The 27,654-nt window shown below is 38.9% G+C and overlaps 1 protein-coding gene across 4 annotated transcripts in view; it reads right to left on the bottom strand.

Moving 5' to 3' along the window:
- Positions 1-27,654, bottom strand: part of LOC120524950 (vitamin D3 receptor A-like) — a 171,427-nt gene that overhangs the window by 63,283 nt on the left and 80,490 nt on the right. The window contains exon 1 of one of the 4 annotated variants that reach the window (XM_039746849.1): positions 15,693-15,804. The exons of the other annotated variants lie outside the window; for them this stretch is intronic. The gene's annotated coding sequence lies outside the window, so the exon portion shown is untranslated. Of the gene's footprint in view, positions 1-15,692; positions 15,805-27,654 lie in introns of those variants that run through there. 4 annotated transcript variants of the gene reach the window in all.

The raw sequence follows: 27,654 nt of genomic DNA, 5'->3' as shown, positions 1-27,654 counted from the left end.
GATTTCGCCCCATGTGGAGCATTCTTTTCTGATCTGTTCCAGTTAACCAAATAGAGATCCAGTTTAATGGTTTACTTCTTAGGCCTAAAGATTCTAGTTTCAGAATTAATCTTTGGTGTGGGATTACCATATCAAAAGCTTTTTAAAGTCTAGGTAAATTATACTCATATGCTTTGTTTTTGTCAACTCTTCTCGTTGCTTCTTCAGAAAAATTTAAAAGATCGATTTGGCAGAACCTCTATTTCATATACTTAATAGATCATTGGTTTATTATTTTCCTTTAGGTAATTTTCTAATTTATTTCTTATTATAGTTCCATAATTTTTGCATGGCACAGAAGACTTATTGATCTGACAATTACTAGGATCCATTTTGTCTCCCCTATTGAAGATTCAAGTCATATTTGCAACTTTCCAATCCTCTGGTACTTCTCCTTTCTCAAGACTTCTCAAATAAAGGAGAGAGTGTGGTTGACTGAAAGTGATATAATTATATTTTAATAAGTAACAATCTGTGCAAACATGATTTGCAGAAAACATACTGAGACAATGAAGACATTACCTATGAAGTAAACCATACACACATACACAAATTATGGGAACGTATAATGAAATTCAGTCCTTCTTTGTCCAGTTTGTCAGCAGGGGTGCAGTGAAACGTTTAAGGCCAGTTTACACTTCACGCTCAGAACGCATACGCACAAGCATCGTGGCTGCCACGCGTTCCCAATGTTCGTTTGAAATGTCCTCTGAGCAGGTTTTAAGAAATTAACCCGACACATGCGCAAACTGCAGTACCAGCAAAAAGTCGGGGGGCGCAGTGTGATAAAGTCAGAAACGTGTCGTCTGAGTCTGTGTTTACTATCTACATGTGAGAGAAAGCCGCTTTGTGGATCATACAGTGCCTGCTTCAATGTTTGATGAATGGTTCGATATGGTGAGGCAAAATGCTGACATACAAATGCATTTGTGATGCTTTTATATTTAATAGTTGCATATTCCCCATCATAATAACGCAATACATTTTAAAGTTCTCACATACCATCTTCTGTGCCGTTTTTTTTTTTTTTCAGCATCAGAATTTATGGTGGCGTATTTGAACCACAGAGGAAAAAAAAGTTAGGGACACAGTGAAAAGGAGTATTTTGTGATCAAAGTGGAAATTTTGGCTTCAATCTCAAAATGTCCACTTTAATCTCGTAATTTATTTAATCATTGAAGTAGACTGTCGTTAACGGCATCTTAAAACCAACCCAGGTGTTAATCGCTATGCGCTTCTGGGGCTTCTTCCTGAATTGACAGCAGCGGCAAGCAGCATTCGCCACACAGAACATATTAAATTTATGATATTTCAGCTCTCTGCCCATTTAAAATCCTTAGATTTATACTTGATATCACTTTCATGATGAAATGTCTCAAACTATGTGTATTACATTTTACAGATAAATCGTTCATTTATATAATGAATAAGGTTAATAATTACACATGGGGGCGACACAGTAGCACTGCTGTCTCACAGTGAGTCATGTCCCTCTTATTCCCTGCCTGGTGTCTGCATGTTTTTCTGGTGGGTTTCCACAGTGGGCGCCGGTTTCCTTCCAAAGACATGCAGGTTTGGGGATTTGGTGATGGTAAAATGATGCTAGTGTACATGAGTGCTTGTAATCACCTTGTGATGAGCTGATGTCCCATCCAGGGATTGTTTCTGCCTCGCGCCCAACGCTTGCTGGATTGGGCGTATCCCTGGATTGATGGATTTAATCATTAAACATCCATCCTTTTCAGGGATATTGTGGCAAGGTGTCCACGGAATTTAATGGGTGTTTCAGGCAATTCACATCTCACTGTGATGATACCTTGCACTGCCACCTGATGGAATCTTCCAGATTTACATAAAGTATGCGCACAAGTATAAACTTCCACAGGCGCACGCGTCGCGTTAAGTATAAACCCGGCCTTAGAGTATCAAGAAAAGCACACAAAGTACAAAGAACTCTGGCCAGGAGAGCCAGCTTTTGATACAAAAACGTTTTGACAGCAGTACAGTGCCATGAATATACTGTACATTGAATAAGACATATCTCTACCCTGATGGGTGCTGCTTTAAATGCATTTTACAAACAATTGTAATTGACAACTGAATTATATAGAACCCTTATTATCAACTATAGTTGATAAAACACTATGAGTGCTGTGCCAAGTGCCCACTACTGCCATGAGTACAACACCCCTTTGCACTTTGCAGTTTGTCTTTTAACAATGATGCATTTCAACAATGAAAAATCATATGCATGATTTGCCTTTGTTTTTTAATATTTTAAAATTCCCATTTTTAAAATATGTTCAGTGTTAATACAGGTATTAATTTTGTTTCTCTCAGTTCTTCCATAAGTCATTTTAAAGTGTGAAAAACATCATGAAGTGCTTTTTAAAGAACAATAAACACAACACAGATGGAATGTTCAAAACTATCATGTCGTAAATGTGACTACATTACCACTGAACATCACCAGCATCTTCTCTGCTAACATCACAAGTTCAGTAATTCACGTGCTCAGAGAAAATGTAACAGGATTTTATCTACTATGACCCTAAACTGGATTGAGCGGCTTTAAGAATGTACATACGAATGTGTGTGTTTGGCACTAATCAAATGTTAGAAAAGTTTATATTGTAGATTTTAAAGCCATATGTTATCATTATGATTATAATTACTTTTTAATTTTACTATGGGACTTAGAAAGCTACTCTTCCTGCCAAATATTCCTTTTTACAACTGTTGGCTAGGAAACGTTCATCATCTCATGAGCCAAAATGAAGTTGGGAGAGACATTAGGAACTGACTGAGTGTGACAGATAATACTCAAAAAAAATGCAATAAAAACTGTCCACCAGAAACAGAGAGACAGAATTTAAAGCTGGATGGTAAAATATGCTGACTGGACAGAAAACGACACGAAAACTTTATTTTTTATAGCCCCTTCTTACAGTCATGGCTATTCGTTGATAAGACAAGGCAACAATGGCAGACTGACCTTCTCAAGGTGGTGTTTGATCTTCTCACCTTGTAGTTTTATATAGTGCCTTTCTGTACTAAAAATCATCTCAAAGCCATTTACTGATTCAATAGAAAATCATCAAGTTTACATATATCCAAATAATTCACGCTAAATCTGTAGTAAGACTAAGTTTTCCTTTGTAAAAATTCACACCAGTGACATGGGAAGAAAGGTATATAGTTCCTGTACAGACCACGCAAAGCTTCAATTGTTTCGAAATGTGTGGTTTCGGGAAGTCTCCAGCATGTCCAATCTTATATTCCTGCACCTACACTACTGATTGTTGAATGGGCTGGGGGGTTTAAAGACGACATTTACTTTCAGTACCGAAAATCCCCAAATGCTGGGACTGTGCCATTTTAAAATTTGCACTTTCAGTAGTTTTCCAGTACCAGTATACTGTGTAATCTTACATGTGATTTTATGTAGTACCTTCTCACAGTGAACACCTTCCTGGTGCTCTTTACAAATACAATACAGTTGTATACATATTTAGTGAATTGAGAGCACTGTCACTATTCGAAGTTGAGCTTGAAGTCGGCAACTAATTGTACAATGCATGAGAAGAACGAAGACATTGGTTAAGCCATGTTCTAAACACTTTGTGAGACTGCACTTAACCACCCCACCATCATTTGCACTTAAACTTGTACCATGCCTTCTAGTTATACAACAGACGGGGGAAAGTGCAAGCTCCACACAGTCACTCTGACTCTGACCACAGCACAGTATGAGACAGCAAATAACTAGCATATCACATTTTGAACTAGGCTGCAGAATTTTACAAGACACACAGACAACATGCGAACTTCATAGCATTTGTGTTGGGATTTGAACCCAAGATTGTGTGAGATAATACCTAACTAACGCATCATCATTTGGACTTAAACTTTAACAATGCTTCCATGTTACACAAGACAAAGAGTTAACTTGCAGACTCCAAACTGACATTAATCAGGCCGGGATTTAAACTTGGGATTCTGGAGTCATGAGGATGCAGCACAAAACACAGCCATAATGTGTCACCAGAAACAAGAAGGGTGATATGGGCACTGCAATGAAAAGGCTCTATACAAAATACATTTTCACTTGTTATTTTTTTATGACTCTGCAGGTTTCACCCCTCTTTTATTTTTATGCAGATTACTCTCAACTGCTTTTGGTACATCTATGCCCCTCGTATGGTTTATTTTATCCCAGTGGCTAACAGTCTAAGGAAGTGCTAATAGTGACACATTAGTAGCAAATTGACTCTTTCCTGGAAAGGAAGGGTGTCAAAAGTGTACTGCTTAGCAAGTTCATTTTTGTTGTCCCTCAAGCTCACATTTGCGTTAGTTCTAAGAATCTGACTTCCTGAGCAGCTTAAATGTCACAACAAACATCTGCCAACAACAAAAAAGGGAGATTGTCAAACAAAGGTGAATCTTCATTTTTAGATATGAGAGGATGCTGAATGATGCAAATGCCTACGATTCAAACATTTAGAAAAAACCCCAGTAAGTAGGAAAAAAGATACAATTCTGGTTCATGGTAAACTCTACTAAACATGTTTTATTGATCAGTTTTTAACAAATCACACTCACATTAATCTAATCCAATTAGAAAGTAAAGTGATCCAAGGCCTCACAGAAGCACTGGTAACAATGCTGCTTCCATCCATCCAGGTATCCCTGAACGGGGTGCCTGCCCATCTCGATGCTCATACACAATACCCCGAACATACAGGTGCCGGTCATAGAATTAGAATATCATGACAAAGTTGATTTATTTCAGTAATTCCATTCAAAAAGTGAAACTTGTATATTATATTCATTCATTACACACAGACTGATGTATTTCAAATGTTTATTTCTTTTAATTTTGATGATTATAACTGACAACTAATGAAAGTCCCAAATTCAGTATCTCGGAAAATTAGAATATCAATTAAGACCAATGCAGAAAAAGGATTTTTGGAAATGTTGGCCAACTGAAAGGTATGAACATGAAAAGTATGAGCATGTACAGCACTCAATATTTAGTTGGGGCTCCTCTGGCCTGGATTACTGCAGCAATGCTGTGTGGCATGGGGTCGATCAGTCTGTGGCACTGCTCAGGTGTTATGAGAGCCCATGTTGCTCTGATAGTGGCCTTCAGCTCTTCTGAATTGTTGGGTCTGGCGTATTGCATCTTCCTCTTCACAATACCCCATAGATTTTCTTAAGGTCAGGTGAGTTTGCTGGCCAATCAAGAACAGGGATACCATGGTCCTTAAACCAGGTACTGGTAGTTTTGGCACTTTGTACAGGTGCCAGGTCCTGTTGGAAAATGAAATCTGCATCTCTATAAAGTTCGTCAGCAGCAGGAAGCATGAAGTGCTCTAAAACTTCCTGGTAGATGGCTGCATTGACCTTGGACCTCAGAAAACACAATGGACCAACACCAGCAGATGACATGGCACCCCAAACCATCACTGACTGTGGAAACTTTACACTGGACCTCAAGCAATGTGGATTCTGTGCCTCTCCTCTCTTCCTCCAGACTTTGTGACCTTGATTTCCAAAGGAAATGCAAAATTTACTTTCATCAGAGAACATAACTTTGGACCACTCAGCAGCAGTCCAGTCCTTTTTGTCTTTAGCCCAGGCGAGACGCTTCTGACGCTGTCTCTTGTTCAAGAGTGGCTTGACACAAGGAATGCGACAGCTGAAACCCATGTCTTGCATACGTCTGTGCGTGGTGGTTCTTGAAGCACTGACTCCAGCTGCAGTCCACTCTTTGTGAATCTCCCCCACAGTTTTGAATGGGTTTTGTTTCACAATCCTCTCCAGGGTGCGGTTATCCCTATTGCTTGTACACTTTTTTCTACCACATCTTGTCCTTCCCTTCGCCTCTCTATTAATGTGCTTGGACACAGAGCTCTGTGAACAGCCAGCCTCTTTAGCAATGACCTTTTGTGTCTTGCCCTCCTTGTGCAAGGTGTCAATGGTCGTCTTTTGGACAACTGTCAAGTCAGCAGTCTTCCCCCTGATTGTGTAGCCTACAGAACTCGACTGAGAGACCATTTAAAGGCTTTTGCAGGTGTTTTGAGTTAATTAGCTGATTAGAGTGTGGCACCAGGTGTCTTCAATATTGAACCTTTTCACAATATTCTAATTTTCTGAGATACTGAATTTGGGACTTTCATTAGTTGTCAGTTATAATCATCAAAATTAAAAGAAATAAACATTTGAAATACATCAGTCTGTGTACTTTTTGAATGGAATTACTGAAATAAATCAACTTTGTCATGATATTCTAATTTTATGACCGGCACCTGTATGTACAATTTGCAATTGCTCGCTAACATAACCTGTACATCTTTGGGGATGAGGGGAGGGGGAAATCCGCAGAGAAATAGGGAGATAATTCAAGCTTCACATAGAAAACAATCATAGGTGGGATTCATACACATAACCCTGGATCCAAGAAGCTACAATGCAAATCACTGAATCAATGTGCTTTCTCTGTGTTTCTGTTTATTAAAATAATTCATAAAGCACCATTTAGCATTATCATAGACGGAAACTCAGCAACATTTCTCCAGTAATTTTAGGCACAGGCTCAATTACTACAGAGGTCAGTAACTTCCAGAAAAGCTCTGTCGGTAAATTTTTACAGGGCTTCCTCAAAATGACGCCTTGCTCAGTATGACATAATCTGGAATGATGACTCACATCGCTAACCACAGGCAGCTTTGGCGGACTCCTTCTCCTCTCTTCCTTGGAAAGGAGGTGAAGTGCTAGCAAGTAAATTGTGTCAGACTGAAGTGAAACAGAGTCTCCTCTACCTTGTGTGCTTGTTGTCAGAAATGTGTTTCCAAATACAGTAAGACTTTTGATGATAACGTTCAGCACTGTTATTCTTGTGTACAATTAGCATTTTAACTGTTTGGAGTTATAAGTAACAGAATTCCAACTGTGGGAGTTAGCAGTTTTTAACAAATTCAACATGTTGGTCATCAGAGTGAGTGTTTAAAGTTTAAGGAGTCACAGAACTTGTAAATGTTAAAGGATCCTGTCTCCATCACAGAATAGCTACCAGACACCTCACCCACTGGCAACAGGCAATTCTTAACAAATTCAGTTCCCCAATACATCAAAGTCATTATTCATTCTTTCTAAGTTACATTTTGCAGGCAGGAGTTCAGAAGCTAATGAACTGGTAATGCATGCAAAATTCAGTGCCCCTCACCACAGCAGACCTTCAGAAGTACAGTATAAGGCACATAAACCATTTCTGATGATAGCAACACCTAAAAAAAAATTAAATTACAGTCCAGTAAGGGTGCCAGTACATTTAAATGTTCCTTTACATACGGAATAATTAATTAACCATAAATAATTCAAAACCTTGGCTCAACTACAGTGGTGTGAAAAACTATTTGCCCCCTTCCTGATTTCTTATTCTTTTGCATGTTTGTCACACAAAATGTTTCTGATCATCAAACACATTTAACCATTAGTCAAATATAACACAAGTAAACACAAAATGCAGTTTTTAAATGATGGTTTTATTATTTAGGGAGAAAAAATCCAAACCTACATGGCCCTGTGTGAAAAAGTAATTGCCCCTTGTTAAAAATAACCTAACTGTGGTGTATCACACCTGAGTTCAATTTCCGTAGCCACCCCCAGGCCTGATTACTGCCACACCTGTTTCAATCAAGAAATCACTTAAATAGGAGCTGCCTGACACAGAGAAGTAGACCAAAAGCACCTCAAAAGCTAGACATCATGCCAAGATCCAAAGAAATTCAGGAACAAATGAGAACAGAAGTAATTGAGATCTATCAGTCTGGTAAAGGTTATAAAGCCATTTCTAAAGCTTTGGGACTCCAGCGAACCACAGTGACAGCCATTATCCACAAATGGCAAAAACATGGAACAGTGGTGAACCTTCCCAGGAGTGGCCGGCCGACCAAAATTACCCCAAGAGTGCAGAGACGACTCATCCGAGAGGTCACAAAGACCCCAGGACAACGTCTAAAGAACTGCAGGCCTCACTTGCCTCAGTTAAGGTCAGTGTTCACGACTCCACCATAAGAAAGAGACTGGGCAAAACGGCCTGCATGGCAGATTTCCAAGACGCAAAACCACTGTTAAGCAAAAGAACATTAGGGCTCATCTCAATTTTGCTAAGAAACATTTCAATGATTGCCAAGACTTTTGGGAAAATACCTTGTGGACTGATGAGACAAAAGTTGAACTTTTTGAAGGCAAATGTCCCGTTACATCTGGCGTAAAAGGAACACAGCATTTCAGAAAAGAACATCATACCAACAGTAAAATATGGTGGTGGTAGTGTGATGGTCTGGGGTTGTTTTGCTGCTTCAGGACCTGGAAGGCTTGCTGTGATAGATGGAACCATGAATTCTACTGTCTACCAAAAATCCTGAAGGAGAATGTCCGCCATCTGTTCGTCAACTCAAGCTGAAGCGATCTTGGGTGCTGCAACAGGACAATGACCCAAAACACACCAGCAAATCCACCTCTGAATGGCTGAAGAAAAACAAAATGAAGACTTTGGAGTGGCCTAGTCAAAGTCCTGACCTGAATCCAATTGAGATGCTATGGCATGACCTTAAAAAGGCGGTTCATGCTAGAAAACCCTCAAATAAAGCTGAATTACAACAATTCTGCAAAGATGAGTGAGCCAAAATTCTTCCAGAGCGCTGTAAAAGACTCATTGCAAGTTATCGCAAACGCTTGATTGCAGTTATTGCTGCTAAGGGTGGCCCAACCAGTTATTAGGTTCAGGGGCAATTACTTTTTCACACAGGGCCATGTAGGTTTGGATTTTCTCTCCCTAAATAATAAAAACCATCATTTAAAAACTGCATTTTGTGTTTACTTGTGTTATATTTGACTAATGGTTAAATGTGTTTGATGATCAGAAACATTTTGTGTGACAAACATGCAAAAGAAGAAGAAATCAGGAAAGGGGCAAATAGTTTTTCACACCACTGTAAGTTCACAGATAAAAAATCAGTAATTACTGAACAACCAAGTCCCCCTTTTCCAGCAAGTTACAACAAAAAACAGCATGCCTTCCATCATCCCTGTGGGACACTATTTGATTTCACTGAGTTTCTGTTGTTCCAGAAGAGGTGATTACTTTCAACCTATCACTTTTAAAGTTAGCCACTGATACCATCAATCTGGGACCCTATGTATACTCAGCAAAAAAAGAAACGTCCCTTTTTCAGGACTGTGTATTTCAACGATAATGTTTTAAAAATCCAAATAACTTTACAGATCTTCATTGTAAAGGGTTTAAACAATGTTTTCCATGCATGTTCAATTAACCATAATCAATTAATTAACATGCACCTGTGGAATGGTCGTTAAGACCTTAACAGCTTACAGAAAGTAGGCATTTAAGGTCACAGTTCTAAAAACGCAGGACACTAAAGAGACTTGTCTACCGACTGTGAAAAACACCCAAAGAAAGATGCCCAGGGTCCCTGCTCATCTGCGTGAACTAGCATTAGGCATGCTGCAGGGAGGCATGAGGACTGCTGATGTGGCTAGGGCAATGAATTGCCATGTCCGCACTGTGAGACGCCTAAGATAGCGCTACAGGGAGACAGGAAGGACAGCTGATCATCCTGCAGCCAAACAACACCTGCACAGGATCGCATCCAATATCACACCTGATACAGGATGTCACAACAACTGCCCGGGTCACACCAGGAACACACAATCCCTCCATCAGTGCTCAGACTGTCCACAATAGGCTGAGAGAGGCTGGACTGAGGGCTTGTAGGCCTGTTGTAAGGCAGGTCCTTACCAGACATCATCAGCAACAACGCCGCCTATGGCCACAAACCCACCTTCGCTGGACCAGACAGGAGTGGCAAAAGTGTTACACTGATGAGTCCGGTTTTGTCTCACCAGGGGTGATGGACTTCGGTTTATCGTCTTGAGATCGGGACCTGTTGGATCGAGGGTGAGGGCTAGGGCCATTCCCCCCAGAAATGTCCAGGAACTTGCAGGTGCCTTGGTGGAAGAGTGGGGTAACATCTCACAGCAAGAACTGACAAATCTGGTCCAGTCCATGAGGAGGAGATGCACTGCAGTACTTCAAGCAGCTGGTGGCCACACCAGATACTGACTGGTACTTTTGATTTTGAGCCTCCCTTCATTCAGGGACACATTGTGAAACATTTTTAGTTTATGGTGTTGACTCTTTTAGTGTTCATACAAATATTTACACATTAAGTTTACTGAAAGTAAAAACAGTTGAAAGTCAGAGGACGTTTCTTTTTTTGCTGAGTATATATGATTTCACATCCTTTCTAATACAGATTTTAAAACCCAAAATAATGAAAGATGTTTTTCCACACAGGTGGGGGGATTCTAGTCACACATTGTTTATTTTTCCTTGGAATATTGGATTTTGCGAGTCTGTTCATTCACTTCCTATTTTATGATATCAGATTGTGACTTTAAAGTTCGTTGGCTGAAGGGGAATGACTGTCCTGGAACGACAACTTGAACATGGTTTCAGAGACAACGTAAACAAAATGACATCCACCTTGAGAACACCATACAAGATACTAGAGTCTGTAACCATTCAGATATGACACATATGTCCCAAGTGAGTATGTATGTGTATGTGTATGTGCACAACCTACGTCCTGAGATGCATTGGCACTCTGTCCAGTGCTGGTTCCTACTTTGTGCCCAGTGCTTCTGGGATAGTCTGCAATCCTGAACTGAAATAGTATTAGCAAGTGTAAAAATATTTGAATGCAAAATAAAGCAAAGCCCATTCATAGTCATACTAAACAAGATTGAGTCTTAGCAGGTATAGAATCAGCAAGCAATATGGAGGAATTAGAATTATCGATAAATTAGTTGATTAGTGGTATGTTGTGTTAGGCCTATGGCTTACAACGCAGAAATATTGAAACTATGGCATTGAAGGCATAAAGCACACTAAGATAGTGTTTACTATTGAAAAGCACTATATAACATGATACAGCTGCTTCTTCAGCCTATAGCTATGGTCTCTGTTGGTGATGTGGAGCAAAATATTTTTCTTGAAAAAATATAAAAACTGTTGAATTTTAGGTGTAGTCTTATGCAAAGTCGCTAAATAACATGTGGGGGCCATAATATAATTCTCATAATATAATTGTCAACCCATAGTGTTCATTACAGATTTTAAGCACACACAATAAAACCATATGTTTTAAAAATGTGTTGCCTTCCAAGATGCTTTCCACCTTAATAAGTGCCTTTTATCTATAAAATACTGAAGCAGAAAGGGTAAGGACTTCAACACACCAAAACCTCACACATGACAGCTTCTCACACTGCTTTCTCTGTTGCATGGCAAAATATTTGGTTTGGTTTTTTTTAAAGGGAGCCTATCAGTATGGCATCAAGTTTAAAAGATAACTTTTTAGACTTGCAAGAACAGTGCAGGTGCCTTTAAAACACATTTAGTTTTGCTACAAAATATCAGTAGCAGACTTGAATGGCTCTACCCAAAATTAGCTGGGGGAATTTATACTGCAAAGAACCATCACTCCCACAAAAATTATTTTGCAAAACCATACAGTTTCATGACCAGCAAAATTTAGACCACTGACGCAAGAAGAAAGATACTTACTATACAGTATACAAAAACCTTGTATAAACCTTGTGGCAAAGCCAACATAGACATTACAATTCTCATCACGCAGCAGTAGTCAGCAAAATCTGAAAGGACCAAAGCGCTATCATTTTTTCTTAACCACTTTACAGTACTGTAGATTACAACTGCAATGCCTCACTGGATTATAGATTGATACAGGAGTACATCTTTTTGCTTCATCATGGGTTTAGCCCAGTTACACTTCCAAAAGATATTACTCCCCTGTTTATTTTCATCTGGACCTTTCTGAGTTATTTACTGGTCCAAAATGGATACAGAGTGTTACCAAACCTTTAGGAAGTAATATTCATTAGTTTTAACCCCAAAAAACTTTTTAGAGGGTTTTGTGTTTACAGATAGCAAAATCGCAGGCAAAATTAATTTTAGCATACAACTTAATGAAACTGACACAAAATAAGAATTGACTGGATCACTCATAACTACATATCACTAGGGTACAAAACTACAGTTAATGTTGTCAGTTTAAAGGCACTAATTAATTAAAAAGCACATCACTAATTCAGAGGCACCAAAAAATCTAAAGAATCAGGGAGAAAAAAATCAAAGTAAAAATCAATGGCAGCATTTCAAAAACAGACTTTGGGGCACAGGGTTTGAACCTGCGACACTGTAGCTGTGAGGCAGCAATGCTAACTACTGTTGCTTACATCAATAATTTAAAACACAGAAAATATTGGGATACATTTACTCTGTATAAAGTTTACTGCACTTTACTTTTGCATGGTGTTCTTTATGGAGTACGGGGTTAAACAGCTGTTAAGAAAATAGAAAACAGAAAAGTTCCCTTTCTATGCTCCAGCAAGACCTCTTTACCACAGGAGCCAAGGTGTTGAGGTTTAAGATTCAGAAATATATTTATTTACAGGTTTAAAATAGAAATAAAAACAAATAATCATCATTAAAGGCCGTGGGTTAGTTTCTATTTTAATTTTAACAAAGTATCCTTTTTGGAAAGAGACGGTGTGTTGTTAAATGCAAACTGATATTCGGATGTATGAATATCCTGAGGTTTTTCTTCTTTTTGGCTCAAACTACCTAAGTTGTCAGAATCTCGGAAAAATATTAACTCTTTAATTGACAATACCAGTGATTGACACGCCCAGCTAAATAGTTTATAAATTATGTGACTTCACACTATTGCGCCTCCTGGCAAACAAATGACAAGCTCATGACTGAGAATCAGGTAATCATCCAGCTTTTAAAATGTGTCTAAATTTCCAATTTCATTATGGCAACTTTAGTGTTTCTGACAAAATAGAGTTAGTGTTGATCATATACTTCATGATTACATAAACAATATACTTAAATCTATGCCACTTTCTATCCAAAATGAAAGTATGACATAAAACGTAAGAAATAGTTTCAAACCCCCTACCCAAAGAGGTGCCCAGACATCTAATGAGGCGCCATATGTGCATGGTCTATCTTTCTCTCTCTGTTTCACTTCCATTCACTGCAGTAGAGTGTTGTACCATGTTAGCCATAGATTGATACAGGAGAAAGTAGGGTGAAATGACACCTTTTATTAGCTAACTGAATAGATTACAAATGCAAGCTTTCGAGGCAGCTAAGGCCCCTCATCAGGCAAGGTGTAACCTTCAATGAAAGGTGCACAACTATAGTATGCCTCACTTGAACGTGCCAGTGAGAATCCTCCACAGCTTTATTCATACGTTCAATGGCAAAACAATACCCCACGCAGGTCTCTCGAAGGGTCAAGCACCAAGCACACTGAGTTCCCACCACAACCACATCTTCTACCACAATTGTTATCCATGAACTCTGTACCAAAGCATCCCAACTCCACCTGTAAGCCCAGAGCCAATTTAGCACAAAACAAAAAAGCCAATAGCAAGCCATCCCAAGCCCATTCATGAACTCACTGCCAACACATAACCCCGGCATGAGGTCAGCCTATTCACTCAGTGGAGAGCCAACTTATCTACACCTGTGGGTCAAGTGCCAAATATCAATCACTGAAACATTCTGTGGTGTAACCCCTTCCCCCCACAACCTACACTGCCCAGCTCTCTGAACTCTATCCATCGATCCACTTATCCACCATCTCTATTCAGGAAAACAAAACCCAGTCAACATTTTCCCAAATGTTGCAAAAATTGGAAAACGAAGGTATCTATGGCACCATGGATTCAGGCTAACAGAATATTAGGTTATATAGCACGGTATATAGAGTACAAGTCCAAGGAGGTTCTGCTCAAGATTTATAACACACTGGTGAAGCCTCATCTGGTGTTCCGTGTGCAGTTTTGGTCTCCAGGCTACAAAAAGTCCAGAGAAGAGCGATTAGGCCGATTCCAGGGCTACTGAGTCATGAGCTAATCCTTTTCAGTTTAAGCAAAAGAAGATTAAGAGGAGACACGACTGACGTGTTTAAAATGATGAAGTTAATTAGTCCAGTGGACCAAGATTGTGACTTTAAAATGAGTTCATCAAGAACACGGGGACACAGTTGGAAACGTAAATTTTGCACAAACATTAAGACGTTTATCTTTACACAGAGAACCCATAGACACTTGGAATAAGCTACCAGGTAGCGTGGTAGACAGTAAGACTTTAGGGACTTTCAAAACTAGACTTGATGTTTTTTTAGACGAGTTAAGTGGACATGACTGGTGAGCTTTGTTGGGCTGAATGGCCAGTTTTCTTATAGGTTGCTCTAATGTTCAGTACCAAATCCATGGCTGCCTATCCATGGATTCAGTGTCAAGCCAGCACTTCTCAGTGTGTCCAGTGACAATCCTAACCGTCAATGCAAAACCCCACTTTGCTTCTTCACCTCAACAGCAGGTCTGACCAGGAGTCCAGAGCTGAGTCTATTCCATTGTAAAGTTTCTGTGGGAACCATGCCAAGCTAATACTCCCCAAAATGTATAGTGACAATGTTAACCAAGTCTATCCACAAGTACACAGGTAACTCTCTCAGTTCTACTTATGGTGTCATGCCAAAATCACCACCCACTATTTCTATCCACGGGTCAATCCAACATTCTCCTCAAGGTCTAATAACAAATGTGTCCCAAAGTTATACCTCATGGCTACAACTTGGCATCACCCAGCTTTATCCACGAGTCTAGTGCTAAAATTACCACTCACTACCTTTACCTCGGAGTCTAATACCAGAATTTCATTCTCCAAAATGCCCAATGACTATCCTCACCAAGTCTATTCACAGGGCCTATGTTAACCCTACTTAGCTGTATCTATGGGTCCAATGCAAAAATTATCACCAGCAAATCTATCCATTAGTTCAGTGCCTAGTCAGTACTCCACAGTCGGTCCCGTGACAACCGCCCAGGTCTACCCACAGTTTTGGTACCAGGTAAATCAACCCTTGAATCCAGTGCCAAGCAGGTGGCAATACAATAGCATGTCAAAAGAAAACTTACATAGCTAAGCTCATGGCATCATTTAAAAGACCATCTTCCTAATCCTTCATTAACACACAATGCCCCCCTAAATGGAATGCATTAGGCACACCCTCAATGATTTAGCAACAGCTGACATACACAAACCTGTGCCAGTGCAGTTTACAAAAGGGTGGAAGGTGTCTTTTCTCCTCCATTACTAAGCCCCTTCTCCCACCAGAAGCTCAAGATCTACAGCTTTCAGTAAAGCCCTCCTTGCCTGTCTAGCCAGTCTTCATAAATGACCCAAAAGGCCTTTGTGTGTTCTCGGGTACCATCTAAATAATCATCAAAAAGTTAGCCTTACTCTACAAGTCAAGGAGGAACGATTTTTAAGGAAGTGTGGATTTGTACGATTGCTTATAAATGGCAGATGGAGAGGCAGAGGAGGAGGGCCTGAACACCCCTCCAGGCTGTTGCTAAAGAGAAATTATCAAGCATGCAAAAGTGAGAAATGCTGGTTCCACCTTAGAAGTTCCCCACATCCCAGGATCCCAGAGGGCACCTATTCCAAAGGAACCTACCTTCCAGTGTCTACTTCATTCTTCTCCCCACTGCCTTCGTACTCTGCCTTTGCCGAATATTTCCACTCCCCACCAAATGGACAATTTTATTATGCGATCTTTCTGCTGTTTGTCAGAGTCCTGTGACTCTGATAGTCAGGATTGAAGCTGTTGGTTAATGTTTAACACTCTATGCATTTCCAGGGCGACTGATTTAGAAGGGGCTCAGGGCAGATTAGATTTCCTGAGTCCTGCCATCTTCTGCATGGAATACATCAATCTTTTAATTTAGAGGTAGGCACTTCTGGATTTATAGTAGTTGGCACTCAATGGCATCATGGGGGAAGTTGTAGAAGGACACCTCTTAAGAGTACAGTTTTTTCCAGCCACATTGCACCAACTCAAGAAATGCCACGGAACACAAAAGGCAAAGTACAAGGTTGCGGTGGGGATGAGTAACAGGAGAGGGTGGGGTATCCTGTACAATCAATACTGGAGGCCTTTGACCCCTCCAATTTACCAATGACAATTTCTTCACAATGTATAGGAAATATCAACGGAGTGCTTTTACTTCAGAGACTAGTCTCTGGAGAGGATAAACAGACATCTGTCAAAATGGGATTTGAGGTTGGCTGGGTGCCCAAATCTACATGATACATGCCAGCTTTCTTAGAATTTATCAGCCCCTGTATTTACTTATTTACTAACTTATGGATACTTTGACCCAAATGTAATCAATCCACTGCCCACTTGAGATCCCCTTTACCAGTTCTGCATCAGATAAAAGTTGGTTTAACCCCTAATATGCTGGTACTGATATTACAGTGAAGACGATTATAAATAAGATGGCTATCCTCTACATGCACCTGCACCTGCCCCTGCAGATAAGGCATATCAGGACTGTAATCATTCAAAAACTTTCAGCAGATGGCGGAGAAAAATGCCTCACATCCACAGGTGTCCTTTACAACCACAGGATGAGTTACAGGACACAAATGTATGAAGGCAACAATATGCTGGTGAGACTGGTCAATAATCTTAATTAATTGTAGTAGGACAATGTGTTCCATAATGTATAAAAATGGAAGAACTGACCAACTGCAATCAACTTGCCTTCAAGTTTTGCCAGTTCTCTGAGCCTGCTGTTGTGAAAGATATTCTTATACAAATACATTGAATGGAACTGATCTCTCACAGGAATTCATTCCAAGGTTCTCCAGTTCCACTGCTGATTGCATAAACCAAGCTGATGATAAAAATCAGATTACAGCCAGGTTCATACCACTTCTCATCTTACTTACTTACGTAAAAAAGAATTGGGATTCTTTCCCCCCTTTCTTCTTTGTTCACTTCCAACTTTTTCAGATTCAGGATATTTGGTTACCATACAATTAAAAATAAACAAGAACTGACAATTCTAAAATTATATAGTGTGAGTGAAAGTTGGGGTCTGGGTGTCTGTTCCTTGGAGTAAGCTACTATCTTGTTCTGACTGAGTTAGGTCCTTTCCTTGTGTCCTATGTTTCTCATAAGGCCTGTCCTGGTCGGCTCCAACAGTTAGTCCCAAAATAACAGGAATTAATATATTTATCACTTTTTTTTATTTCTGTTATTTAATGACCTACAAAAGCTTATTCATGCTTTTGTCATGTCTCGTTTGGATTATTGTAATGCCCTGTATGTCAGGGAATACCGTACAACACCGTCTCATCTGCACATGGTGCAGAATGCAGCTGCTAGATTTTTGGATTTGGATTTATGGATCATATTGCTCCGGTGTTGGCCTCTCTTCATAGGCTCGCTGTTAGTTACAGGGTGAATTTTAAGATTTCAGTGTTTGTTTTAAAAGCCCTACATGGGTCAGCTCCACCGTACTTAGCTGATCGTCTTGTTCCATACTCATTGGCCTGGGAGCCGAGGTCTTCAAATCAGCTATTGCTTGATGTATCATGTGCACAGTTGAAGCTAAGGGGCGACTGTTCCTTTGCGGTAGCTGGTCTTAAATTTTAAAACAGTTTGCCCCTCGTGATAAGGTTGGCTCCCACACTTCATACGTTTCATTTTCTGCTAAAAAACACTTTTATTCACTTGCTTTTTAGCTTATGAGTTTCAGTTTAAATCTATTTATATTGTATAATGTGTTCATCTTATGTGTTTTATTTTACATAATTTTATATAAGCTATTTATGTGTGTGTGTTGGTGCATGTGGGTTCATGTACGTATATTTTATTAATAATTCATTATCTGGCTTTTATTTCTTATTGTTCGCTCTTATTCTATGTAAAGCACTTTGTCAACTTTTCGCTGTTTTACATGTGCTACATAAATAAATAAAACCTAAACCTAAAACCTATTATTACTACTACTAATACTTCTTCATTTTTTAATGAAGATTTTCCAAAACAGCATTTGTAAAGGTCTTATCAGATATTTTATTTAATTTAGAAAAAGCAATTCTTCTATTAGTCAGTTCAGGATTGGTTCCTTCCTTACACTTTATGCTGCTGACCATGAATTGAATTAGGCATTGTTTCATATTATTATTATTATTGCCTTTACCCTAGATGCCTTAAATGATCAGTAAATATATATATTTTTTTTTTACTATTTTAGCCCAGGATGGTTAAACAGCTTACTCAGGGTTACACTGTGAAATGGCATCCTTGTGGTTTAGAGTTCAGTGCTTTAACCACATTAACAAAGTGCCTTTCATTTTCAATCTCATCTCTTTCCCTGATTGTCTTTACATACTTCCTCCATTTCAAAACATCAAAATTCTTATAACACTCTTCTTGGCTACCATTTTTATTTTCATCTTTTTTTAATTTTCCATCACTATTTCTCTAACTAAACATGAAAAAAAAATCATTTAAAACAGTCAGGTGATGTAAAGCATCACAGGAGTATTTCTCATGGTTAATTAACATTTTAACTTTTATGATATTTGAGAACTATATAGCACACTTTATTTGTGTATGAAAGGTTAATCATTTATTTGAAAATAGCATATTAATGGCCTATATGTCTCAAAATGTTTGGATAAATGTTTATATATCTGACGGTCTGGGTCGGCTCCATGCTCTCTGTTGTGTTTGGGAGCCTCTTGAACCTGAACCTTCGATAATCATGTACTGAGATAAACTGGGCAAAGGAGGACACACACATGCAGCCAAGGGTTAGGTGTAAAAGTGTTTAGTGCTTTTATTTAAATCATTCAAAAACAGTGTTCAAAGAGTGCAGTGTTCCATTCATAATAAATACTCAATAAATAATCTGTAAAACTAGGGTCCATGAGGAGATTAAAATCCATAAATCAATCCATCCATTATCCAACCCGCCAAATCCTAACTACAGGGTCACGGGGGTCTGCTGGAGCCAATCCCAGCCAACACAGGGAGCAAGGCAGGAAACAAACCCCAGGCAGGGCGCCAGCCCACCACAGGAGATTAAAATCCATCAAATAAATATATTCCATAAACACAAGGTTAAAAATCACAGAAAAAGTTCCTTTATAAAAAAAATCAAGAACCCTAATACTTCACTCTAAAATTGTCATCTCCTCCACTTAGCCCATTTGGAGACGTCCATCCCAACAGGGGCAGTCAACAGTCTATTCCTTTGGCAACCCTGGGCCGCCACTCTGAGCAGCAAATGTCTCCTGCTTCTTGTCCATCAATGTCTGTTGGAGACTGCACAAATTGGATCACTCCTACTCCCTGGAAATCGTTCAATAGGTGCACCTCCCACACCCCCTTCTTTAGGTTCCTGTCACCTTGAGGCTCACACCCGACCACCTGCCTACACTCTGCTTCAGCCAAGCTCTCTCACTGCTGTCTCTCTTCCTGTCTTTGTGTTCTTTCATCTGCTTTATCCTCCGTTCTTTCAGATTTTTTTTCCCCCCATTCCCGTCTTGGCCGTGCAGGCTCCTTATATTACCTTAACTGGGCACAAGTGTGACCCTCTGCCCATTCCGATGCGAGATTCTGATTCGCCAGCTTTTGCACATGAGTGCACACAAGCGCCACAATCAGCTCAGGAGTAGTGCCATCAGAGACATACCTGTGCCCGATTCCGAGCCTGCGCACTCTGAGGCACAATTATTCATTTAAAATCTCTTCTACGCCAAGTAGCACTTGTCACAACAGATAATAGAACATTTTAAAAATAAAACATATTGATCTCAATTTTAGTCCTTATAGTCCTTTTAGTCCTTATATCTAACATTCCTATAATAAGCAAAGAGGCTTGTCAGATGGGGACTCTCTCAGAGCTTATAAGTATCAATGTTTTTGTATACAGTCACTGTGTATTCATGCCCTTACTGTTAAGATATTTGATATCCATTCCCACAATTAAAAAAAGATTCAAGTGAGATGAATTGATATAATGTCTTTCTTGATTAGCTGTAATCAACTAGCACATATTTGCCCATACAAATAAAATTTCAACTTTAACTTTAACTAAGTACTAGGGTGTTGTACCGTGAATGTAGCGAAAATCCCAGCAAAATGACACCTTTTATTGGCTATCTAAAAAGATTACAATATGCAAGCTTTCGAGACAACTCAGGCCCCTGCTTCAGGCGAGATGTAATCAGTAAAAAGGTCAAATAAATTGCAATATATTTTTGAATGAAATCAGAATAATGAATACAGTATTTTAAAGTATAAAAAATGCAATATTTTTGTACAATGAGTCAGATATCGTGATAATGTGTCAGGATCCCTAGCAATAATCCCTCCTAAAAATGTCCTTTCCTCCCACCAGCCCATATTTCTATTTTTCCCATTGGTAAAATATCAACAGATTTATCAATTTATAAAGACATGCAAGTTCCACACATACTGGAATTTGAACTCAGATCTCCAGAGCTGTGATTGTACACTGCTAACTAATGAACTACCAGGCTTGTCCACCATTTTGGCGCTTTTCCACTGCATAGTACGGCACAGCATGGTTCAGTACAGCTCACCTTGGTTCGGCTCAGTTTGCGTTTCCACTGCAGTTTAGTACCGCTTTAGAGTGGGCGGGATTATTCACGTGTCGTTATAGTTGCGCCGTCTCTACTGCAGTGACATCATCGTAAACACACCACAAGCGACCTCCTGAAAAACTTTTTTATTCCGCGTCGCCCCATCCAGCTCTTGCTGGATCCGCTCCTCAGCTACCAACGAGAGGAACGTCTGTACTTCCTCAATAGACCACGAAACAGCCATTTTTGGTTAAAACAAAATGGTGCGTCCGAACCTTCGCTGGCTGTGCTAAAAATCTAGCGGGTCTGTTGTGTCTCGTGTCGCAAGTTCAGTGACGCAGTAATGACGATTTTCTCCGGCCAATCAGTGACCAGCAGAGTTTACACGTCACGCTTTTGGTAACGGTTCGGCGCGCTTGGAACCTCGGCTGAGGTGGTACTAAAAAAAGAACCAGGTACCAGGTACTGTTTCCAGTGGAAAACCCCCCAAAAGTGAGCTGAACTGAACCGTGTCGTGCCGTACTATGCAGTGGAAAAGCGCCATTTGACTGCCAAATCCTATTCTTTATCTACTTTTACACATATTTAACCTTGTACGCCAAGACGACATACATCATATTCTTTACCAGGTATTATGTCAGGACCAATGTCTGTCATAATGTACGGATGAATACCAAGACGGCCTGTGAATCAACTTGGAGCTTAGACTTTAAAAGTATGCCAGCTTATTTTTCTATGTCCTTACTTTCCACAAGTAGGAGTACCTGTAAAATCAGAATGTAATATATTTACAATTACACATTTGCCATATTTTGTTGCAATTTTTCTGTCACTGTTACAAAAAGTCTGAACCTTTCTTCTGCCAAGGACAACATTTCAAAATAAAATTAATTGAAATGGTGTTCATTGTTAATGTAGGAATAATCTTTCTGATTTAAATGTTCAAACAAAAACACATTTGTGACTGTTCACAAATACATTTTAATAAAAAGCAATCAATTAACAAAACTTTGAACGTCTCTTGTCATGTGGATCCAGTGAATCGGGCAAAAATGCCATCACCAAATTGAATGTTTTTCCCTTAAAACACAAGGGCAGGAACAAACAAATTTCCCAACATTACACATAATATTAGTAATAATTTAAAATACATTACTGTCACTATCACACTAAAGCTTTATTTTTGTTTTCACTTTTTACCACTTTCCTCTCCCTCAGGTTTTTGGAACACTGTCATTCACAAAATGGAACACTTTGTTGGACAATTTGCTACTTTAAAACCTCATACGCACATGAAAAAAATAACACTATCACCAACAAAACACTTGTAAACTATCTTTATATATAATATGCTACAGTGGCTGTTCGTTTGTCTGTCCAGGATTTTAACTCACCCATAGCTCGCAAACCGTTTGACCTATTGACCTGAAATTTGGTACACATATACTACGTGACGTCTACTATTCCCTTTCAGGGTGATGATTGACCTCCAAGGTTATTCCTCTTTTTTATTCTTATTGTATTTTATCAACTGTCGGCAGCGGCCAGCAGGGTGCCGTGTGGAGCATGCATACGGGCACCGTTCTCATCCTTACCACCTTCGCCGTCACTTCCCCTATCTCTTCATAACCTCATTCATTCTTGAGGCAGATTGAAGACTTCAGTGCCATCTTAAGTGAAGGATTAAAGAAAACGTACTAAGTAATTGCAACACAAACACTGATTTACTGTAATCAGTTTTAAGGTGAAAAGATGCCAACAAAAGAAGAGCAGCTCAGGAAGCAGCAAGTGCCGCAACCTCTGAGCAAAAGAATGCTAAATGTACAGAGAAAGAGGAGGAAAACTATGAATGCTCAAGTCAAGTGTCTTCGTGCAGTGTGCCGTTACTGGTTCAATAATATAACATGCAAGTTGCATTGACCTGAACAAAAATACATACTGATAAAATATCTCAGCCATTTTACAAGCCTTAACAACCTTTCCTTCAGAATGGCAACTGTTCAGCCAGTGATTTTGTGAATGTTTGGCAAAAACATAGAAATATGCAGCTTTCCCACTATAATTTACCAAGTTGCTCATTTCTGCTTACTGTGAGTGACAGTTAATCTGTCTAGTTTTCTTCACTGTCATCATAATTTTCATTCTTCTATTCCCAATAGTCTGTTTATTTAGGCTGTTATTCACTAATGAGTGCACTAGCTTTAAGAAGCTCTTAATCTTTCAGTAGCATTTTCCCAGGTGTCTCCTTTGCTTGTCATTAATTGTCTTTGTCCGCAAGGATTGAATTAATAGGAAAATGATAAAAACATGTTATGCATGTAAAACTATGGCAAAGATTTAAAGATTTCTACATTTCCTATAAATGTAATTATCATACTAATGTACTTTTCCAGATACAGAAGTGCAGAAAAAAGACCAGTAAATTAAACAATTTGATTAATTACAGATCAACTGAGTCGCTGATTGTAAAACTGGTTGAAATAAACACCTATAGTCTCAGTGGGGTCCCAGGACTGAACTACAGAAAAAATAACCTAAATTGGTCCCACTTGCAAATTATGTGTGCTCATCACAAAGTATTTGGTTTAAAAAAATATGGAAGGATGTGAAAAATAAAAAAGAAAGAACTGACATTTACTAATCTGCTCTATTTTATAAATCATTAGGATGATACCCTTGAGGGAAAAAAAAGAAATTCAGAATATAGAAAATGATTTGACATGTCACTAAAAAACAATAATATTTAATGCCAGGTTCCATTATCAACCAAGGATTGGCTTCAAATTAACCAACTGGGTTGGAAAAATCGGCACCTGCAGTGGCCCTCCAGAACCAAACCTGGGGACCCTTGTATTACAGAAACAGATTTTATTTCAGTGCTGTTTCTTCCTGTTGTGCTCTGTTTCCTGTTGCTTTCTGTTGTAATTGGCACTCTTTTTCTCTTGCTCCATGTTTCTTCAAACTTGCTCCCTACCAGTCCAATTTTTATTGGTCACTATACAGGTCTCTCTTTTAAATTCGCTTTAATGTCAGCAGCAGCAGTGAGATCCATCCATCCATCGTCCATCCTGCCAATCCCAGCCAACACAGGGCGCAAGGCAGGAAATAAACCCTGGGCAGGGCGCCAGCCCACCGCAGGGCACACACACACACACACACTAAGCACACTCTAGGGACAATTTAGGATCGCCAATTCACCTAACCCTCATGGTCTGCCCAGAGGGGACTGGGCAGTCTAATGGTCTGGAATCCCTACAGATTTTATTTTTTTCTCCAGCCACCTGGAGTTTTTTTTTTTGTTTTTTCTGTCCACCCTGGCCATTGGACCTTACTCTTATTCTTATAACATTATTTATGTTAATTAATGTTGACTTATTTTATTTTCTTACTGTGTCTTTTATTTTTCTATTCTTCATTATGTAAAGCACTTTGAGCTACTGTTTGTATGAAAATGTGCTATATAAATAAATGTTGTTGTTGTTGTCGTCTTTGGACTGTGGGAGGAAACCCACGCAGACACGGGGAGAACCTGCAAACTCCACGCAGGGAGGACCCAGGAAGCGAACCCGGGTCTCCTAACTGCGAGGCAGCAGCGTTACCGACTGCGCCACCATGCCGCACAGCAGTGAGATACCGTCTGAAATCACGGCTTTAAAACGCAAATCCACCAACAATGCATTTCAATTTTTATATTTTTCACATTCGTACCTTTAGTAAAATAAATGTGGAAATTTACACTAATAACTGACTGTTGAGTTTAGGTGGGCAGATATATTTTTGACTTTGGCAAGGTCTGAAACACTAAGTATATATATATATATGTTACCGTGAATGTGTGAAATTAAGCAAAATGTGTAGAATGCCTAGGAAATCTACAGAATGCTGAAAATTGAATGTCAAAGCGTGAAACAATTAAAATTTAAAATATTTCCTAGGTATTCTATGCAATGCCAAAAGGCAAATAGTATTTCTCATTCCGTATAATGCGTAGGTAAATGTACAATGCCTAGAGAAAGTATATAGCATATAAAAGTGACAGACATTCATGCTTTGCCTAAAGACGTCACACATTCTATAGATTTCCTAGGCATTCTATAAAATACCTGTTTTCACACACTGCCAGTAATTTATTTCATTGGATCAATGCTGTATATCAAATGTTTACATTTTGACATTAAAAAAAGGAACGGACTTTGTATGCCTAAACTGAGTAATTTATTTATATACACACAATCATTCAAAAGTTAGGATACACCCTGAAATTGTAATATTTTGACAGACATTTTTTATCAAGATAACATTAAAATTATTTGAACATACTTCCAAGACATACTCTTTCTATTGGTTATGACTGCCTGAAGTGACTGATTTTTAATTTGTTATTCACATGTGACTGCAAAGTCATATATTCAGCAGCCATTCCTTCAGTGTCCTAATAAGAAATCGCTTAGCTCATCCTTAATTTAGTCATTTTTAAATGAAAGTTGGTTATTAGAGAATCCTTTAGAATTGCATTTGCACCGCTGAAACCTGTTATTCTGTAAATTTTCGTTACAAGGTACTTGCATTACTAAAGTTCATTTCTGGGTTTAAAAATGGCCAAAATAAAACAACTTTTTCCAAAAAAGAAAAAAAAAATCAGTCTTTTTTTTTTTTTTGCAGAATTCCATGTAACAGATTGTCAAGAAACTAAAGGTGTCCATTAATGTTTCGATAGAAGACAGCAAACTAGATCTGATCAGGATAGAAAAAGAAGAGGAAGGTTCAGATGTGCAACTGCGTAAGAGGATAAGTACATCAGAGTCTGTAGTTTGAGAAAATAAATACCTTACACATCCTCAGTTAGCTTTTTCATTGAATACATGACACATACATGTGTTATCTACAACAGAAAAAAAGAAAAAAGATGATTCTGGGATGCTGACCTTAGAAGCAGAGTTTCAAAGAAAAAGTTCAATTAGATCTCACAAAAAAAAGAAAAAGTTAAAATCCAAAGCAGGGCACAGACAGTTAATGGAAAATGACTGGAAAAGTGTATTATGGTCAGCATCCCAGAATCATCTTTTCTCTGTTGTCTTATTTCTTGTTTTGTCTTGTTGTTTTTCTCTGTTGGCATGTACTATATTTAAGGAAGAAGCTAACTGAGGGTCTGTAAGGTGTTTGTTTAACTCTGATATCTTATTTTTACCTTCATTGTGTCACTTCATAGTTGATTTCACCATTTCTGATAAGGCAAAATGTCATTTTGTACATTTTGCAAAATCCCTCTATTTGTTTTTATAAAACGCCCCTGCACTTCAGTCATTGGGGGCAGAAATTACCCAGTAAGAAGCATTTCTATCTTGAGAAGATCACCAACATTAGGAGAACATGGAGTCCATTTAGCTACCTAAGAGTGACACTGTCCTTGTATTAATTCCAGGTTCATTTTAGAAATCTTTAAGATTTCAGTTTCGATTACAAGTACATGGGTAATTTGTTAAAGATTCTTGAATATGTTTGTATGAATACAGCCCTGACTGTACTTCATGCAGTTTCCACTTGGCCACTTCTGCAATGCGACTCAATATTTAAATCAAAAAGAATTTTGCAGAATGATGTTGTGAGCCTAGTGTGGCCAATATAGAGTCAGGCCATTTTAAATTTTGAACTGCATGAAGCCAATATGAACATTTTATGTTACTTGATTGATTGAGAATATGGATTAAAGATTACCAACTCCAGCAGACACCAGGGATCAGAGTTACATAAAATCAGTTATAAGCTGAAAGCAGGCATTGCATTACAGCCCATTAAGGAAGAGGTGCAGTAGGTAAAGGAGATATACAGGACAGTATGTCTGAAGGATCCAGTAGATACCCCATCCTTTCTTCCTCTCCCATAACACAATAACATCTACGATTTGAATGGCTTCATATAACAACACCTTTAAATAGAGTTATCTTGAAATAGCACCATTAAAGACTTCCTGAGTGAAAATAAATAAGCAGCTCAGCCAATGCAGACATCTTGCTTTAAACAAGAAAAAAAAAACACATACTGAGCTGCTATAGCATTCTTTGAAGTGAACCTTCCTTTCCAGTTGCAGTTTGCAGAAAGCTGATCTGCACAAACTCCAAAACAAAATAGACGTAAAAGCCAGTTTTATCTTATGTTAATAAAAAAATTAAAATTACCCATAAACAATTTCATATACGTTAACATTACTATAGGTTCAAAAGAATGTGTAGCCTCCTGGCCCATCCTGGCAGAGTCCAATGTGAGACACCACCATGTTTAGGCTTAAGTAGGAAACACAAAATGGGTAATCATCAGGCTGGTACCTCTGCACCACTTAATTTCATGTGACATACAAAAGACTGATAATGGTGTTGGACGAGTCTGCAGCCCCATTATTGACCCCTAATTGAAGACTTTGTGTTCATCCTCATTGGGAAAACAAAAGGCTTAGTATGAAGTTCTGACTAGCAGGATGTGATCCAAGTGTGGATCAAGCTTTTTGTTGAGAAATGAACATGAAGATAGAAAGCACAGTTTCGGCTGAGCTTTTTAATCATATATATGTTGTGGCTGAGGTAATGATCTGCCCTGGCAGGGGCTGAGATTCATGTTTTATGTCTCTTTTCTCATTTATGATTGTTCTTTTTATGTTATTTATGTGAATTAAAATGTTTACTTAACCATAAAGATTTATTCCTTGACAACATCTCTGACATCTCCTTAGACACCGTTTAATCCAGGGCCATCTTAAATGTATGGCCACAATGGGCACTGGCTGAGGAGCATAGTGACTCACAAATTTCCTGATGCCCATGCATGTTTCTTCCTATCAAAACAGTGGACCCAGTGCACTACTTTGCGATGCTGGTAAGATGGCCATGGTTTAATCTCCATGTTTTTGCATTATTTCTTATTTCAATCTCTTGTCATTCACTTGGCGGCATGGTGGCGCAGTGGTAGCGCTGCTGCCTCGCAGTTAGGAGACCCGGGTTCGCTCCCAGGTCCTCCCT

The sequence above is a fragment of the Polypterus senegalus genome, chromosome 3, assembly GCF_016835505.1.
Source record: "Polypterus senegalus isolate Bchr_013 chromosome 3, ASM1683550v1, whole genome shotgun sequence".
In the NCBI taxonomy this organism is placed as follows: domain Eukaryota; kingdom Metazoa; phylum Chordata; class Cladistia; order Polypteriformes; family Polypteridae; genus Polypterus; species Polypterus senegalus.
The sequence above is the reverse complement of the archived record's forward strand: the minus strand, read 5'-3'. Positions and strand labels throughout refer to the sequence as shown.